This window comes from Agelaius phoeniceus, chromosome 12 (genome assembly GCF_051311805.1).
Source record: "Agelaius phoeniceus isolate bAgePho1 chromosome 12, bAgePho1.hap1, whole genome shotgun sequence".
Taxonomy (NCBI): Eukaryota; Metazoa; Chordata; class Aves; order Passeriformes; family Icteridae; genus Agelaius; species Agelaius phoeniceus.
The window spans coordinates 7,711,402-7,730,371 of NC_135276.1; the positions used below are offsets into that span (position 1 = coordinate 7,711,402).

The window sequence follows — 18,970 nt, forward strand, 5'->3', positions numbered from 1 at the left end:
CCATCACTGTTGCAGAGCAGCCAGGAGGGGAACCAACCAATACAGCATGGATCCTGCCAGAGTTGTGCTGCCAGACAAGTTAAGAATGAAAGACAGAGCAAACAGAAGCTATCAAAATGAGTATTTCTATCTCTAAGAAAAGAAGGATTTCCTCCCTTTGTGGATTCCCCTTCTACAGATTAAGACATTTCTTCTCTGCTTTTTAAGAGATCCTGACAGAGAAATCTGCCAGTTTCACAGATCTTCTGCACCTCAGAGGAGGTTCTTCCTGAGAGAAGGAACAAGTGCAGTATCCCTTGCATCTCTCAGGCATTTGTTGGCATTTACACAGCGTTTCTTTCCTCCTCCCAGCACTCCCAGAGAGCCATCCACAGCAAGCTCTGTGCTGCACAAGGTCCAAGGCAGTACCAGGAGAAAGGGTTAATGTTTCACCCATCACACCTCCTAGAGCTACTCTCTCAGTGCTCAGGGGCATGTAAGAATATTGAGTTCAAACACACAATCCACCCAACAAAAATAATGGCAACAGAACTCCATTTTGAGATGAAAATTTTTGGATTATAAAGATGCACTCCATCCCCAACTACTTTTATAATAGCTGAATTGTGAACTGTGCAAGAAAGAATTTTTCAGTATCACAAATTCTTTGAAGATTTTAGAATTTCCTTTTCCACTCCTCTGGGACTAACCTGATGCCTTTTGCAATTTTTCAAAAGGAAAAGCCAGCAAGACAACAGCAAGAATATGAGACTGCTCTCACCATGTCATCCTCAGGAATGCAGGCTGCAGGACTCTGCAACAGGAACCAGTTGGGCTCAGTCTCTCACATCACACTGGAGTGCCCAAGCCAAGAGTCAGCTCTCTTCTGACCCACTGAATAATTAAATGATTATTCAAATTGGAATAGCCTGAAGCAGGAGCTTAAGAAGAAGAGCCAAAGTGTGTTTTTAAAGCACTCACCTGGGATGAGTGAGAAACTTGATTTGAAAAAGCTGACTTAAATCAGATAGAGAGGAACGATCTGAATCCAGCTCTCCAGTGACCCAGGTGCATTCCATAATCACCAGTTCATAATGAAGTGCAGAGATGCAACTCTTTCATTTTGAGCAGAAATTCAATTGTGGACCTGAGAAATCCTTCAAAGATGCAGCATGTTGATGCAAACTAATGAACTGGTATTTTTCAACTGCAATAAGAAAATGGCAGCTAGTTCTGGCCAGAAACTGTACTCCTATATTTGGAAAGCCCCTAGCATGCCAAAGATACTACCAACCAAACAAAAGACTGAAATTCTAATCCAGAAGTTGTTTTGGGTTTCCTATTGCTCATTTATCTCATAGCATGTCCATTTATGCAGGCACAGGCATATAGCTTTGTGTGTTCAAGCAAAAAAAAAAAGGAAAGATGCTTGAACATTTGATCTTTAAAACAGTAAAGAATATTTCAAAATAGCTGAGCTATTTTAAAAGGCATTTTATGGTAAAATCCAAAGGAGGGAATAGTTGGAGCAGTGGAGGCTGTTCAGTCTGTATTATGGTACTAATAATGATACTGGTTTAACTTCTACTAGTTATTTTATTAGCCCTAGGAGGAATGATACTCCTATGGCAAAATCTGAATGAATCAATGAAGAGCAGTTACTTTAAAAAGGTAATAAATAGTCATTTTATTGCACAATTCAGTTTTGGGTTGCCTATAATCTTTGCATTTTTTTTTAACTCAAAAAGTTGGATTCATTTTTGTATGTGAGATGATGAAAGGAGAAAAAGTTTGACCAGGAAACAGTGGAGTTGCACATTGTACTTACAGTGAAATTAAGAATCACGTGCATTTCACCAGGTAAGGAAAGGAAGTTTTATCCACTGACTCAGTCATACCCAGACTGAAGTAACAAAAGCAGAATTGGATCCTAGAAATCACATCAAAAATCAATAAAATTTTTGCTAAACTTTATGCACTTTTCTGTGAGATGAGAGACTCATAATTTTCCTGAAAATGCAGGATATATTCTAACAAAATGAAGGTAAAAGTTACTTGAAGGAGCAATTTCAAAACTAGTGCTGCTTTCCACCATTGAGTCAACCCTCAACATTCAGAACCTCAGAAGTCCTGGTATAGACTGGAACTCATAACAGTGTTCATGCAAACCTTGGAGAAATAAAAGTATTTAAATAAATAAATAAAAACATGTATATGTGAGTGGGTTTTTTTCAAAATATAATAATATTATACCGTATTTTGATATGACTGAATTAGGGCACACACCTATCAAAAATCCTTGACCACTAGACTAGAAAGCAGTTTCTACTTCTCCTGTCAATTACAAACTAATGCCAGAGAAGAAAATGTTTCTCCCTAATTCACTTGATCAACATTTCACTGTCACGTTGTTCCCTTGAGTAAAACTGTTTCCAAAACTAAAATTCTGCACTATCCCATGTTTTCAGATTTCAGTGGAGCCCTGAAGAAACACGATCTAGGGAACAAGTGTTAGGAAACACGCATGAAAATTAAATGTAGCTCATCCATACAGAGCTATCAAAAGAAATGTTAGGAGATGAACATCCAGCCCACCATGTTAGCTTTTGTTAATAGAAACCTGACTTTACACCTCTTTGCTTTCTTCACCCAAGCTCTCACATGCTCTTTCTCAAGAAACAAACCTAGGCTTCCCTTGAACTCATTTATCCTTCCCTTGCTGATAATTCACTCCATATGTACTTAGCATGGAGTTATTCTACCTGAATTTCCTATTTACCCATGTTTCTCTAAATTTTTGATTAAAGAGACCCATCTAAATCTGTAACTACCATTGGTATTCCAATGAGGAGACTGATGGTAATAATGCTTGCAAAACCTATGGAGGAGATGAGAGTGAAATAAAACAACATTAATACAGCATGCCATCATTTAGAAAAATAAATTTAATGCCAGGCTGGCAAACTAACACAGTGCTATGACATGGGTTACCAGGGCTAATTCCCAGATCTACTATGAGGGAAGCACAACACACAGCCCTGTTGTGACCAAGTAGACTGGGGTACTTGACAGCAACCCTGTGCAGCATTGATGAGCTCAACAGGGTCCCATCTGCCTCACAAAGAACCACAGTGACTGTGGCAGAACGTCCCGAAGGCATAAAAAAGTAGGAAAAGTTTCTAACAGCACTTAGTGGAAAAAAAAAAAAAGGCAATGTAAAGAAGCTATACCAAAATTCACATAAAGGCTGAAACAAGCTTATCATAATGGGAAGAATCAGGACAGCCATGTTCCCCTTTGCAGCACAGCACCCTGACCCTCCTAAGGCTGGTGAGCAGGAACACTCCCCAGGACATCCCAGGCTGTCCCAAGGCAGAGTAGTGGCTACAGGTGGTCCTGTAGTGGCCCCTGCCACCAACATCCCCTGCACCCCTCTTGGGAGTGAAAGTCAGTTCATACTCTCCTTTTTCTTTCCCTTTCTGGCTTCTCCTCTTCACAAAACTGACCCGGGGCCAAATTTTCCCCAGCAGCCTTTCCCTGGCACTGTGGTACCCACCTGGGATAACCCCTGCCTAATCTTCACCAGCTCCCACCCTCCTGGCAAGCACTCCCTACCTCTGGAGCCCCAGATTCCTACAGCTGGACAGCTCAACACTAATGCAAGCAAAATGAGCTGCTGGTTCAAAGAAGCTCTGTTGCTTGCCCCATGCCATGGGAATGAAGCCATCATCATTATTTTCAGGCACTGCTACCTGCAGATCTGTCTGCTAATGTCCTACCAGGATCGGCTGCGCTGCTTTTTTGCATAACGTGGCAAACACTCGTAAGGAATTACCTAATTCTGCTTTTGGTTATGTGAGTCTCAAATACTGCAATGCACAATGGAGGAAAGATCAGATATTGAGGCTCCTGTGGCTATTTTAGTTCTGTTTTCCTCATCTGTGTTTAAAAGACAGTCAGATTATAACAAAATTGTTTGTCTTTAATATAGTTCAACTTGACCCGATGAACCCATCTCTTTAGAAAACAATCTCACATGGAGTATTTAGATTAAGAACTGTAAAAAACAGTGACTTCAAAATACTTTCAAGGACCCGTCTTACAATTTTTAAAAAACACAGACAACTAGGCTAATTATAATTACTCCTCTATAATTCTTTTGCCTTTTTGATGCATCTGGTTAGCTAGCAAGATGCACCTGAAAATCAGAGCAAATTTAAATCTAAGGGAAAGGTGCCAAATTCAGAATACTGGGAGAATCCTACCTCTGGGAGCATATTTTGTGACAGCTTTGGTGCAGTTGGGCAGAGGCAACCCAAATCCTCCTTCACTACCCTATTCCCCTGCCTCTTTCCTGATCTGGAGCTCTGCTGTCCCTGAAAAGATGCTTCAAATCTCTCCCTCAGTGCTTGGCTTTGCTGCTTAATGTGCCAATATGAGTGAGAATGTCACATCAGTTACGGTGATCCACTCAGGTTTGGGCAGAGGCTCCCCGGCTGTTTCCCGTTCCACGTCTATCGGATCACTGCAATTCTCTCTTGTCTCCAGCCAAGGGCAGATCCTGATCAGTGCCTTGGTCCCACTAAGTTCATACTCCAGATTCGGCCACACAACTGGAAGTCAGAACCACACAGCTGTACAATAACCCTGAGATCAGCCAGTTAAGCATCTAGAATTATTTTACTTTTACATATTTGCTTTCAGTAGCTCATCCTTTTTTTTATCCTCTTCCACAAATATCTGTGCCTGGAGTTGCTTCACTAGAGAAATTCGGATTTCCATCTACAGTTGCCAGAAATAAGTTTATTCATGTTTCTATAAAAGAAAGAGTATGTATTCTATTTTTTCATCTTTGTTGTCTTTCCCTGAATCCAAATTGCTTGCAACTCAGGGAAATGCAAGGTATGAAAGGGAGGACAGAAAAATAGTTTTTCAAGAGCATACTGTTTTCAGCATTGTGAAGAGCCGATATACATCTCTTCAGGTATCTGAGAGAAATTCAGAGATTAAAATTTAGATTTGCTTACAATCTTATTAAAGTACACTAAATCAGAAGATTAAAATTCTTTATTTGTCCACACACTCAAACTATAAAAACAAATCTATCTATGGCTTTAGTTTCCATTTTCATAAAATTCATATAAATCATGTCTTTTTCCTTTTTTTTTTCAGTCAAGGCACTCTAAAAACACCTGTGCAATTCAAAGTCAACTTTAAGCAAAAATCAACATTTGGAAAAATTACTTCTTACTGATTTCCCTACACTTGATGAAACTTGTGCTTCCCAGGGAATAAGCACAGCCCATTTTAATGGACTAGTGGATTTTCTACATCTGTTCTAATGCAAATCTCTTTGGTCACCTAAGGCTCCATGGAGGGTAAACAACCTAATGTGTCAGCTTTCTGTACTGAAGATCACAATTTCTGATCTCAGCACTGTCTTCATTGCTGCAAGCAAAACAGTGGTACTGATGTTGCAACTTACAGGCTACTCTCTTCTGATAATGAATGGGTTGGGTTATTGGCCTCTGGCATGGACAAAAATATGACAATCAGCCTCTTCATTATATAAAAGTCTACAGTGAAGACAGTGCCAGACAACTTGCTGAGTATTAGAGCTTAAATACGTTCAGAAGTCAAGAAGCCCGTAAAACGATTCTTTTTCCTTCTTTTCCATTAATAAAGACATAGTCAATTTATCAAAAGAGTTTCAATACAGTGTTTCCATCACAGCAACTTGTATCTTCAGGAAATCATTTGCAAAACACAGCTTTAGCCTGCAAATACTTCATGTTCATTCCCTGCAAAAGTAACAGAGAGGCTGACCTTTCTTACATCTGCAGTTGTTAATTGTCAGCATCGTAACAGCACATGAAAACAAAGTTTAAGTCACTGGCACTTTAAAAACCCCATCATATTAAATCTCATTTACCTGCAGGGATAGAAATTCAGAGTCAGGAGCAAAATCTGAAGGCAGAGCAGACATGAGAAAGTGCACCCAGTCGCAGGGTTTAGCAACTGTACCGAGACTCTCTTCTAGTGCACGTTCTGAAACAGCAATCGAATCTCTCAGCACTTGGTACCAAACTGGAAACATTTTTCTTCTACAACATTCTGAAAACTTTAAACAACTCATTTATGATCCTTTTCTTATGAAGATTAACAGCACATCCACTAGAAGATAAATTGAAAATAAATTTAAAAAAAAAAGGATAACAGAAAGGGTAAAACAGACCAGACTAGGACAAACAACTCAAGCTATTTACAAATATTTTTATAATGACTAGAAATCATAGAGCCCTCTTTAACTGTCCAACTTAAAAAACAGTAACAAAAAAAAAAAAATAAAAACCAAACAAACCAAAAAAATGCATCATCTGTTGACTGAACACAGGGCCTGATTTTCAAAGCTGCTGAGCACCCACAACTCCATCTGAAGTCAGTGGAAGTGATGAATGCTCAGCAGCCCTGCAAATCAGGCCCAAACTGTCCAGGGGTCTGCTAGCAGCCTAACAGAAGTGGTGTTTAGAGTAGGGGGTTTGCTGCAGAATTGAGGAGGTTCAAAGTAATCTGTCAAAGAAGTGCTGCTACATTCATGAGTCGTAAAGCTAGCTGGCTCCCAGCTATGGGAAAAAAGTTAATTCATAGGGCTCGTAGGGCTTGCATTTGTCAAGGAGCAGGACGTCAATGCTATCATTATCAGGCAAATCAGCCAGGCGTTTAATGGTAGAATCAGGAGACATTTGCTCTCCACTATCAGAATGACATCATAACTAAAGCAGCCTTGGGCGAGGGGGGAGAGCCGGGGCAGGGCTGGGGCTGCACGCAGACTTTGCACTTCTGCCAGGCTCGCCCCACCGATGGCTGCTCCCCTTCCCCACCCGGCAACTTCCAGCTCCCAGCTGCCTTCCCTCCACAACTTTCCCTCGCAGCATCCGAAACGCCAGCATCTGATTTCACAAAACACTTCTAAACCTGCCCGATCCAGAACTGCAATATTGCAAGCCAGCCACTCGGTTAGGAGGGGATGGGGTTTACACAGAAGCTACAAATTCACTCTAAAAATTGCTGGTATTTTTAATTACTTCAGTCATCTTCATCCTCCATCGAATGGGGGGGGTACATACACATTAAAAAGCTAGTTGCCTCTCTGATTTAAGAAGTAACAGCTTAGGTAACTTAGTCGATTTTTAAGCATACACAAACACATACACAAACAATCTTTGAATATTCTGACATATTTAGTGATGATCTATTCGATGACCAGAAATATAACTGCAATACACATTTCCCTTCCACAGTAGCCATAATTATACAAGTCAAACAGCACAAATTACAAACTGTTCGTCTATTTCCTTTAAAAACATCACTACAGGTACACAGGCATGGTACAAAAGCCTCACCTTGTATAACAACTGTGAGGGAAAAAGTTATGAAAGCAGACAGAAAACCTAAAATCCCTGAGGCTACAAAAAAATCTCGCTATTGAGAAACAACCCAAGAGACCACATAGGGAATGTACAGCTTTCAGAAGCACTTCTCATCTTATTTGCACTTAACCTATTGATGTACTTATGCAGGTCACTTACTTTTCGGATATGTTTGAACCCTTTATAACCATGCAGATCGCCGCGGTTTTCACTCGGGCTTTTGTTTTTTTGGTTTTGTTTGGGTTTTTGCAAACAAGTTTCATTTAAAAAAGATCCAATTATGCAAATCTGCTCCCGGATAGGTAGTGAATATTCAATATGATGGTGATACTGTAATAGTTCAATGCAACGCACTGTACTGGACAGATTTATGAGGCAACGTCACTACTACGCTCTGGTCCTCGCTGAAGCATCTTGAAGTTAATTAAAGCTGCAATGTCCACTTTTCCAGCCACCCTCCTCATTCAGGTTTACTATTTCAACATCAAACCACCGAGGGGGCCTCCCCCCTCTCTCCGTACATTTAAGCAGCCTTCCACAGTCAATGAACAATGAACAAAGATTTGAGCGATGGGGGGGCGGGGGGGAGAGGAAAAAAAATCTCCAAAAAATCAAATCCGGTTTAAACAAGTAAAAATATAGTTTCTAATATTAAACTAGAAAAGAAAACATTCTTCTCCAAGCGAACGTGCAGAGGCGCTTAGCCAACCCCTTCAGAAAGGGTCTAAAAGCAGCCAGTCCTTTTTATTTCGAGCAGTGAATGAGCCCAAACAAGGCTTCTAAACTTAATTATGACACTTAAAATAGTCTTTTTCCACAGAAGCGGGCGGCTCGCCGCCGCTATCTGTATCAGCCGGGCACATCAGCTCAGCAAACACGGCCCCTGTTGGATTTATTTTAAACTGCACGGGGGGGCGGGGGGCGGCGAGGGAATGCTCAGCCCCGCAGAGCGCTCCCGCCGCGGGCGGCCGGGCAGCCGCGCCCCGCACCGCCCCTGCCCCGCGCCCGCACCGCGCCCGCACCGCCGCTCCCGGCCCGGCGGCGGCTCAAGTGCGAACGGACGGATCTGACAAATCACGTCCCCGCCTCGACACTGTATCAGCCGCGGCCACATCCGCCGCACGCACCCCGAAACAATGCCCGCCGCGCAGGCAGGCGGCGGCCGGAGCCCTCCCCGCCGCGCCCGCCCCGGGCGCCGGCACCCGCGGCCGCACCGCGCCCCCGGCCCCGCCGGGCCACGCCGGCAACTAACTTTGCGGATGGAGCCCGTGCGAGCCGCCCCGCGGGAGCCGCGGACCCTCCGATAAACAGCATAAATCTTCGCGACCTTTTATTTCGCGTTGAAGTTCACAGGCGGCAGCGCTCCCCCAGCCCCTCTCTCTCTCGCACACACACACATACACACATATATATTAATTATTTGCAAAACTGCAACAGATGGGCGCATTAAAATCTGGATTCTTTCCTACACAGCATCAAAGAATCTCTCCTTCCTCCCCCCCATCCCGCTAATCCCGCCGCCGGCCCGGTGCTCCCCCCCGCACCCTCCCGGCCGCGCAGCCCCGCGCAGCCCCGCGCAGCCGGAGAGCGAGGCCGCTGCCCCGCGCAGCAGCGGCGCCCCCGCGGCCCTTCCGCGCACGGCGCGCCGCCGGGAAGGTGATGCTCCCCCCCTCCCCGCCGGGGATTGCCATTTAAGTTTCCTCCTTAACCTGTTACTTTCTCCGGGCGCTGACAAAAGCCCCGGCGGCGGGCTGGCAGGTGCCTCCCCGCTCCCCGCGGCGCCGCCGGGCGCGCTCCGCTCCCCCCGAAAGGGCTGAGACCTGGCCTGACATTTAGTGCCTACTTGAATGTCACAACGCTCCTCGCAGCATTATGCACGGCTCCTATTCATAAGAGGTCGATTAGAGCACAAAATGGCAGGTCTCTTAGGCACTTGAATCTCACAAGTTTGACACATGGTATGCATCAGCTAACTTTGATTAAAAAAAAAAAAAAAAAAAAAAGAGGGGGGGGAGTTTACAAATTACACCACGATTAGCCGGGATCCTAACGGGGGAGGGAGGGAGGAAAGGGGGGGGCCCGCGTTTAAAGTCACTTCAGCAAAGTTTGCTCCGCAGCAACCCTTTAAAACAAAAAGTTTCTGGGCAAGTTAAGGGCAGGGTCGGTGCGGGCTGGGGCCGGCGGCGGGCGGCCCCCGGGCAGCGCCGCGGCCGCCGCCGGCACTCGCCTCCCCTCGCCTCGCCCGCCCGCTCCTTTTTTGTAAAGTAACGGTTTTAAAAGAAACGAGAGAGAAAGAGGAAAAACGTAGGGTTTTCTTCAGGCTAAGTTCTATAGCGCCATTCAATGGCTTCTCCGCTCCTTTCATTATTTTCTGCTTTTCCCCTGACAGCCCTGCTTGCAAACGTCACTGCTATGGATATTTAATTATACTGTATTTTTTTAATCACGGTGGAAAATGCAGGCCCCATTGCCATGATTAAAAAGAAATAAAAAACAAAAACATACTCCGGACTGACTTTGGAGCCTCTTTGATGGCTCACGGGAGCCTCCCGGATCCTCAAAAACCCCCTTTTTACCTTTGTCTTTCTTACCTTAAAATTTAAAGCAAAGCGTAGAAGAAACTCCCGCACGTAAACGGAGCGTTGTAAAAGATTGTGTTCAATGAATAATGAAGCATGTCCACATGATTGACTTGATCATTTTCTTGTGCGGAGGGGGAAAAGTGCGGCGCGGGGCTGCCGCGGCCGCCCGCTCCGGGTAGCCCTCCCAACTGCTTCCAGCACATCCCGAGCAAAGAGCGCTTTATTTTAATCTGTCTCTTTTCAGAATAACCCCCTTCATTGATACTGATCACCCAACATCACAAGACATCCCCATCTCTCAGCGTGGACTCCCCCTATCTGGTAGGTGAAATGCATTGTACCATTAAAAAAGCACTCCATTGTCGTCTTGGCATAATTCACAGCAACTAGATAGGTCTTGCGGCATTTAGCTTTGATGAGCCAAAAGCTGAACCCTTGATATAATAATCTACAAAGAATGGTCTGTGATCGTCCATTTTTTCTCCCTGTCTAGCAACTAAGAAACCATTTAACACGGCGCAGCTTGGTCGTGACCTTGAGCGCGTGTAAACACCCCGAGGAGCCCGCGCCGCTCCGCAGCCCCCCGGCCAGCGCCGCTGCCCGCGCCCCGCGCAGCCCCCGCGCCCGCGCAGCCCCCGCGCCCGCGCCCCGCCGGCCCTGCCCGCGCCCCGCGGACCCCGCCGAGCCCCCGGGGGCAGCGCCGGGCTCCACAAAGCGCCCTTCTTACCTGCTCCCGAAACTATGCAAAGTCTGTTTCTCCAAAAAAAAAAAAAAAAAAAAAAAAACTCCCGGGGAAACCTTGGCGGACAGGGGGACCGGAGCATCAGTCACCGCTCCGGCGTTTAAGAGAAGTAATCAGCGATAAAGTGACGTTGATCTGCACTGTAACCTTGTGGCGTATTTAATGTAAATAAGCCAGTTATGTTGCCAATCGCATGCATACAAACACATAAAGGTCCTCAGCGTTGCATTTTGATTCTTTCCATTAGAGCCGACTTTATTTACATACACTATTTAGGGGATCATGATAATTCTAAAACAATACTAGTGCCAAATGATTATGAAAATATGATTTTAATTAATCACGTAGTAGGCAAGGAAATTAGCATACGGTAATTAAACTTAGAGAAAAACGTCATGGAGGTTCTCTGCCTTATGGGTTCGGAATAATCATTAAACGATGGGTTTTCAGGACTTAATTATCAAACAAATAACTTTTTTAAAGCAACTTTACACGGTTTATCCGCAGGGCAACGATTTAGTAAATAATATATAACCAAGCAAACAAGGTGCAAATGTGACTGGTGAAATAGGTTGTGTTTCTACAAAGCAGAAGGGGGGGGGGGGAGAAGCTGAATAATGCAATTATGGATTCTGTGTCCCATAGTTGACAAAAGCATGGTGCCTCAATAGACTCTTTGTTATGGGATTATATAATGATTGTGGTGTAATTATGGGAAAAAAGATTTAGTAATAATAAAAAGTATCAAAATACACCAATGAGCAGCTTGTTTTAAAGAAAAGGCTTGCATGTGACATTAGGGGCATGTTAATAACAAAAAGCCAGGATCCGAAAGGGTTGACAAATAAAAAAGACTGTGATGCGCATGATTAAGAAGCGATGGAGACAGATTGATTATTCAAAATGCCGAGCCACAGGGACACTTAAAACATTGATTCAGGTAAGACTAGTTTCATCTTGACTGAAATGAGTTCCCTGAAGATGACTGGCATACATTTTAAATCAGTTTACTACATAAAAAGCATAACATCACAAGCTGAAACCTTCTAGTTAAAATAGGAATCCATGAGAAAAAAAAAGTTTATGTTTGTGGCAATTCCCAGAGGGACTATGGAATTGCAGAGGAAGGGGTATAGATTAATTAGCTCTTCCTAAACACTGGACTTAAATGTGCCCATCTTTTATAATCCCTAGCCTCTCTTTCTGGAGTCTGTGGTCCAATCCCAATTCTGCAGGTTATGGGGGCAATATTAATAACCCTAAAGGTACAATAGGACTTTTTTTTAATAGAACTACAGTGAATTAACTTTCTATAATAACTGAAAAATTAACAACATTTTTCCAATTGGTATTTGAAGTGAAGTTTATAAATAGTTGTTCAGAGCTATTCAACGTTAAAAAAAAAAAAAAAAAAAAAGATTCCCATGCCTATACGAAAAAGTTTAGGAATTCACTCTGCATTTTCCAATTTGATGTGTCTGAAATTCTCTTTGAACAAATTCCAAAATACAAGTTTTTTCTATAGAAATTAGCATAGCAATCACATCAATAATATCACTATCTCTATGGGAATGATAACTGGAGCAGTGGGGGTGTTCTTTATTTCAATTCTTCGTGGATCAACTGATTATATTCTGTCTTCTTTTGAACTTGTTATTGTAAGTCAAGTGATTCTTTATAAGTGACAGCCCTGACAAAGAGACGAGGATGGGAAAGCAGGTCGAAAGGAAGTCGCCATATGGACTTTAAAAAAGGCACTTTTTAAACAAGATAATGGGGAAATGGATGTTGCCTTTTAACCCTGTCAAGGCTGAACATTATTAGCAGTCTCATAAAAGAATGAGCTATACCTTTTTTAAAAAATATCAGATTTCACCTTTGGATTTCTGTGACCTAGGGCTACATTAAACAAACCACATAGGAGGGGATGGCATTTCAGAGGCAGGGGCCAAATCAAGTACCTGGAATCAGCAACAGACAGGAGATTTCAGAGCACTGCACAAAGAGTTACAGAAGAATGAGAACTCAGGAAAACCCCACGGTTCTTTTTCCTGAGACAAAGATAAGAATATTGACTAGAGATAGGTGAAACAGCAACAGACAGCAGAGGAGCTTGAGACATCTAACTGGGATTTCCTGTTCCTCTGGAGTAAGTGCATGATGCTCATTGAGAAACAACAATTTGAGTGAAAACAAGCATGAACATGAGGGCTTTGACTCTGATCTTTGCAGAAATTAAAATATTTCTCCTTTTCTTTCTGTTCTGGAAGGAAAAATAATTTCCCTCCAGAAACTTTCAAGTGGACAGAGACTAAGAACCATCTCCCAGGAAGCTGAGGTTAGGTACTAAATCCTCACTAAGATGAGGGCAGAGGAGTGGTCCAGCATTGGTGAATCACCAATTAAATTTACTTTTCTTTTTTTTCTCTTTTTTTTTTTTGTAGTCAGTTGGATGGTCCAGATGATCCTCCAACTCAACTCTACAGGAACAAATGTCAAACTCTTCTCAAAATCTTGAAGAGCAGGGCTACTACTTGCAGGCAGAGGTGCTGTCAAGGGAGGATTATGTTAACAAGACTGATCAAAATTGCTTAATTGTTTTCCCCAGCACCTCATAGACATGATTATTTGGGCTGGGATAGCCCAAAGTGGACCACAAAGAGATATTGTAGATCCATGAGCTCAGTGTATCCTAAAGACAAGAGACCTCCTCATTTTATTGACACAGTGACAGGCTCCAGCAGCTAAGCAATGAGTACTGGTTAGCTGGGATCCAGAAAAATCTCAGATTTGAGCTTGGGAAGAGTTTGCTCCCACATGTCTCAGAATTCAGATTATTCTCAGGCACCATCAGCACTTGTGTAGTTACCCCTAGTATTCCTTCCTATTTCTCCCCATTTTTACTGTTCCTTTCTCTTCAGTACTATTTCCTTTTTCTTTTATTGCATCCAGGGAAAGGTCTTTTCTCTTCAAAGCCTTTGTGCTCTCAATTGTCCTTAGCTACTTCTCCAACATCTTTGGTTGGTTGTACTCCTTTCTGTGCCTCCTCTATGAGAGGGCAGGAATACTGTGCCTCTTCAAAACAAGGTAAAAACTCTGTATACAGAGGACAGAGGGGAAGATCAGAGGGGATGTACATTGTGTGCCTTACTCTGCAAGGCTCTTAGAGCATAGTGGGCACCTTCTCAGGGAGGAAAAGCTATCAGCTAAAGACTTGTCAAACTTTAAAAAGTAGGAAGAGAGAAATGAAAGCTTAGTTCCTCAGCTAGGCAACATTACCTTTCACCATGATTTCTACCTTTGTGTAATGACAGCCTTCTGGAAGATCTCATTTCAGACACATGTAAATAACAGGGGAGAGTATCTCAAATCTCCTCAAGTTTGATGAGTCCAACAAAAGTCCAGGTAGGAGGAGGCTTTACACAGGAAAGTAGCAAAAGACAACTGGTCATACAGTAAATTATACAATGGGTGGGGGAGAAATATTAGCATTATATATTTAAATATTTATAAGTTGTTTGCTTTATAAGGAAGGACCATGAAATAATCCTGCCTTTGTTCATAAAAAAGTGTGATCAGCATTTTCTTCCTAAAGAGAAGTGATAAGCAACTGGGCATTCTTTCAACAAAGGCTGAAGAAACTCATTGAAAGCTTAATGCCTTTAGGAGGGGGTCTCTTCTCCAAGGAAGAGCAGAACATCAGGTCTTTAATATTGATAAGGAAAGGCACATAAAAGAAATCATCCAATAGCAGGGACTTTAAATAAGGGATTTTAGAAAACTTGCACTAAATGTTTCAGCAAACTCTGGAACAGGTGGTGTGATCTACATGGCAGTCTGAGCCAGTGAAAACACAAGTCAGCCAGCAAGGAAGTTGCTGAAGCCTGGTTCAAAAAGACATAAATAAAACACTCTCACAGGAAAAAAAGGGAAAAGCCTTTCCAAATTCCTGTTACAAACATGGGGGGTTCCTGGGCAGAACCCCAGCAAACTGCCAAGGTGGATGGAGGTTTTCTCAGTGGCACAGATTCTAGGAAAGCTTCTTGATAAAGGGACTCTGAGATCCCAGCTTCCAAAAGAGAGTAGAGGCAGAACCCATTTGAGAACAAGCTGTCTATTTCCCAGGGGCCATGACCAAAATAAATATCTCTTTATAGATTTGACCAACCAAGGTTGTGCTCACCATCATCACAGGGTCAAGATAATCAGAATCTGTAAAAAGTTGGGCATTTTTAGCAGATGAATCCACATCCTCAATATAGCAGTCAACTATCATTGAGCCTGACATCACAAACTACTTGCATGGGTCACTAAAAGCAGATACTAAGGTGAGGAGCCTATGTTGGCCACTCCTTGTGATAAAGTCATTTCAAAAATTCATCAAATCACAGCCACCAGGAAAGGATCCAATTGAGAGTACAAAATGGACATCAGGAAGAAATGCAATAGAAGCAGCATCTAAAGCCATGTCACTGTGGAGGTGTATCTCCCTCTCACTGCACTGACTCTTTTCCTTTGCAAAACAAAGGCAAAACTGCAATGAAAAGTCCTTCAAGGTACTATGGACTGACACTGATACATGGCTTTAGAGCTTTCTATGGACAAGAGTGGCCACCTTTGTGGTTTTTTAGAACATAAGGAGCTGAGTAAAGCAGTAATAAAGAAAAAAAATTCTTTTTTTTCTCCCTTAAGTGAAAGACACTTTTTACATTAAAGAGTGAACAATGTTCTCAATAGATCCACCTAGTGGAATCGAGCAAATTCTGCTTCCAGAATAAAGGCACAGCATTTATAAACCCATGCAGGACATACTTCTCTGCCCATCTTCCATTCAGCACAACAGGGGCTCCCACATCCTCTGAGAGAGCAAGAGTGAAAGCTGCAGTAAGTCTTAGTACAAGCACAATGTAGAAGATCAGGAGACAACTGTTGCTCCAGGATTTAAACTTTAACATTTAAATTTATGTGGAATTGGTATAGCAGGTCTCCTTCTCCAGCTGTAATCACCAGGAATTATGGTTGATCAAGAGGAGAAAGTGCTGGGAAAAATATCCAAAAGAATAGCTGAACTTCAACTTAAAGTGCATTACCACTGACTTAGCTCTTGTAGCAAATTCACATTGAGCCTGTTCTCAGTCTGTCAGAGCTCTTCAGGAGCTATTTAAAAGACATGGTGAGATCTTACCTCTGAGGTAAGACTCTGGAATAATTTTTTGGGTAAGCATTTCTTCTAACTCAACTATTCTAACCACTTTTCAACAGCTCCCTTAAACTTTTCCCATTTTCTTTCCACCCTGGTCCCAAAGATCACAGCAAACCCTAGACATTTAATGATTTTACCTTTGTGCTCATCCCAGCACTCGGCCGCTTTCCCTTTTTGATGAACACCAGTGTTCCCAGAATGTTGCTTTGACAGATCCTGTCCCATTCCAGTTCTCCCTGTCCTGTGCCAGTTGCATGCAGTCCCTGGCTCACAGCTGCCCTCCCAGAGCCTCCTCCATTGTCAGACACCACCTTGTTGAAGCTGTTGTGCTTAAAAAATGTGCAGATTTATGTAATGGAAAGAGCTCAATTTTAAGGATATGCTGAAAATGTTGGTGTCTTTCCTTTTAAGCTGTGGTTTCACACTTTAAGCCCTGTGTCACAGTAATTAAGGCCATGATACCTCTTCCCTTCACCATCTGAGCCAGGCCCATGGATGAGGTGCATCTCTCACCTGGCAGGGAGCTCTGTGCTGCCAGGGGGGAACACGTCCTGCCCTGTGGGGACACACCAAAGGTGTCCCTGAGCTGGATTGCCTCATGTGCAGCCACTTCAGCAGGTGCCAGGGTCTGCACAGAAATATCCTTTCTCCATTTTGCTGGTGGCTGAGGCTGGAGAAAGCCTGGGGTATTTTGGGAGGATCTGGAGCAGACCACAAGCCATTTTGGAGAGGTTTTCCTGCACGGTTTGGGTGAAGATGTGTCCCCTCAGGGGTCCTGCCCACACAGCCTGTGCTGTGTGAGGTGCACTCAAGGATGGGTCTCCCCTGACCCACAGTGACAGGGCTGTCCCTGGCAGCAGTGCCCCGTGCTCATGGCAGCCAGGAGACAGTGCCAGGCTGGGAGAGGGCTGGGAGCCTGCAGGCTGGGCAGGGCTCACCCACAGCTGGCCTCAGACACCCTGGTGGCTCACCCCAGCTCCTGCTCACACCCAGGGACAGCAGCCCAGGGGTACAGAACAGGCTCCTTTTAAACTAATATTAATTGCAGGGCTCCTATGAACTGGCGAGGCTGCTTTTGTCTGCAGAGATGTGATTTATGCCCAGTGGTTTGGTGTACCCTCAGCACAAACTCCAGCTATTCAGCCCAAGCTGTGGCTCCCCTCCATCGTCCCTGCGTGTGCAGTGCCCAGCAGGGCCATGCCCAGGCCAGCTGGGCACAGAGGGGAGCTGCAGAGGGTCCCACAGAGGGGCAGGGGCTGGGGCTGGGCAGGGGAGAGAGCTGGGGCTGCACCCAGTGCACCTGAGGGTCTCAGCACAGCCCAGGAGAGCATGGTGTGGTGCAGACACCCAGACAACAGCTGGAATGGAAATTCTTTGCCTCCAAAAGTTGTTTTTACCAATTCCAAATAATACTTGTGTCTCCATTTTTTTGTTGTTGTTGGTTTTTTGGGTTTTTTTCGTTATTTTCCCCAAAATAGCTGTAATGAAAATGATGCTCCTCTCTTTTTGTTTGTTCTATCCTCAAGCTCTACCACTGCACCTGCCCCTTGAAAGGGTCACTCTGGGTGTCCAGGTACAGACACAGGACCAAAAAGTTCTGCTTAAACTGATGCCCAAGAACATGAAAAACAATTTCCTTGAGAAAATTATATGCCTGGTTTTGTCATTAGGGAGGCTCCACCATATTATGCTGTAGGTTCTTTTTCAGGGTTGCTTTCTGTGAGTGCTAATAAAACAAAGAGGACTATCTCACAGGAGACTGGACACTTGAAAGTGATTTAAGCAACATCCCTGGAGAATTGCAGAGGCTCTGGGAGTGGGACAAAGGACAGAGCTGGCTATGATATGTATGTGAAAAATATACATCAATACAGAGTGACACCAGTGCAGAGCAGAACATCTGAAAACTGATGAAGTGGAGAGCTCTCTGTGTAATGCAAAGCACCTGAATGATGTGTGTACACACAAAGATTTGTTCAGCTCTGCTCATATCTAGCCCTCTTGGACAGTTGGATTTGATTTGCCATTTTCCTGCCAAAATATTGTTGCTGTACCTCAGCACCTGGCCTTTCTTCAAAGAAATTTCTCATGACTCTCCTGTCCCCACCTAAACCAGTCCAGAATATGAGTTCAGGAGAGGTTAGAGGGACCTTCTTTAATAAAAAACACGTTTCTAATAATTTAAAGACTCAAAGATAAAGACTTCTATCTTTAAAAATTTCCTGTTTCCATAACACTGTTCCTATATAGCTGCTCACCCACCTTGAAATGAAGACTGCTATAATCAACCTGCTGGCTCAGAATGAGAGGATCACACAAGAAGCCAACTCACACTGTCTGCACAGCCAGCAGAGGGAGGCAAACAGTATAATTGGGTTTGATTACATTATTTTAAACAGAATTTTAAGGATTTCTCAACCCAATGGGAAACTGGTTTCCTAAAAAGTAATACAATGAATAGTGAGGATAAGCACTTCCTCCAAAGTTTTACAACAGCAAAGGTGATGTCAAAGAACACCAACACTATGACCTTTATAATTTCCTTTCTGTTAAGCTCAAGGGGCTTTAAGGCTTTGGGTATTTTTTTTCAATTTTCTCACTTAACCCAAAAGGGTTTTTCCATAAGAAACTTGAGGCTTTTTATTTTGTGGAAAACATCTTTGTATTATTAGAGGTATTTGAAGGAAAGATCTAAAACAACTGGGAAGTAACACCAAAATGTAGGAATTGTCTGAGATGGTTGAAAACTTACTCTGCCTAAAGAGCTGAGAAAGGACAGTTCTCCCCAGTGAGTGTTCAACACTCCTTCTAACAACATATTAACCCCATGGAGGGAAAAAGAGTGAACAGGATGGAAATTTCCAACTTAAAAATTTAAGGATGAAAGAAAGAGTGGACAGCGAAAAGGATAGAGGCAAAGACAGGTATCCTTATGCCCTGAAAATTAGAAATATAAAACACAAGCAAACAAATTGAAATTGAAATTTTCAAACATGTTAGGAATTCTATGGAAACTCCAGAGAATTCAGACAAC

The 18,970-nt window shown here is 43.3% G+C and overlaps 1 protein-coding gene and 1 long non-coding RNA gene across 13 annotated transcripts in view; one reads left to right on the forward strand and one right to left on the reverse strand.

Annotated features, from left to right (window-relative positions):
- ZNF536 (zinc finger protein 536) overlaps window positions 1–10,923 on the reverse strand; it is a 345,510-nt gene extending 334,587 nt beyond the window's left edge. For 4 of the 12 annotated variants that reach the window (XM_077184911.1, XM_077184915.1, XM_077184922.1 and 1 more), the window contains exon 1: window positions 10,001–10,135. The gene's annotated coding sequence lies outside the window, so the exon portion shown is untranslated. Of the gene's footprint in view, window positions 1–5,911; window positions 6,041–7,568; window positions 7,773–9,118; window positions 9,211–9,252; window positions 9,275–10,000; window positions 10,138–10,718 lie in introns of those variants that run through there. The other 8 variants (XM_077184914.1, XM_077184912.1, XM_077184919.1 and 5 more) reach the window with 8 other exon arrangements.
- LOC143695080 (uncharacterized) overlaps window positions 10,182–18,970 on the forward strand; it is a 57,233-nt gene continuing 48,444 nt past the window's right edge. The window contains exon 1 of the long non-coding RNA XR_013183989.1: window positions 10,182–10,312. This is a non-coding gene — a long non-coding RNA (uncharacterized LOC143695080). The remainder of the gene's footprint in view (window positions 10,313–18,970) is intronic.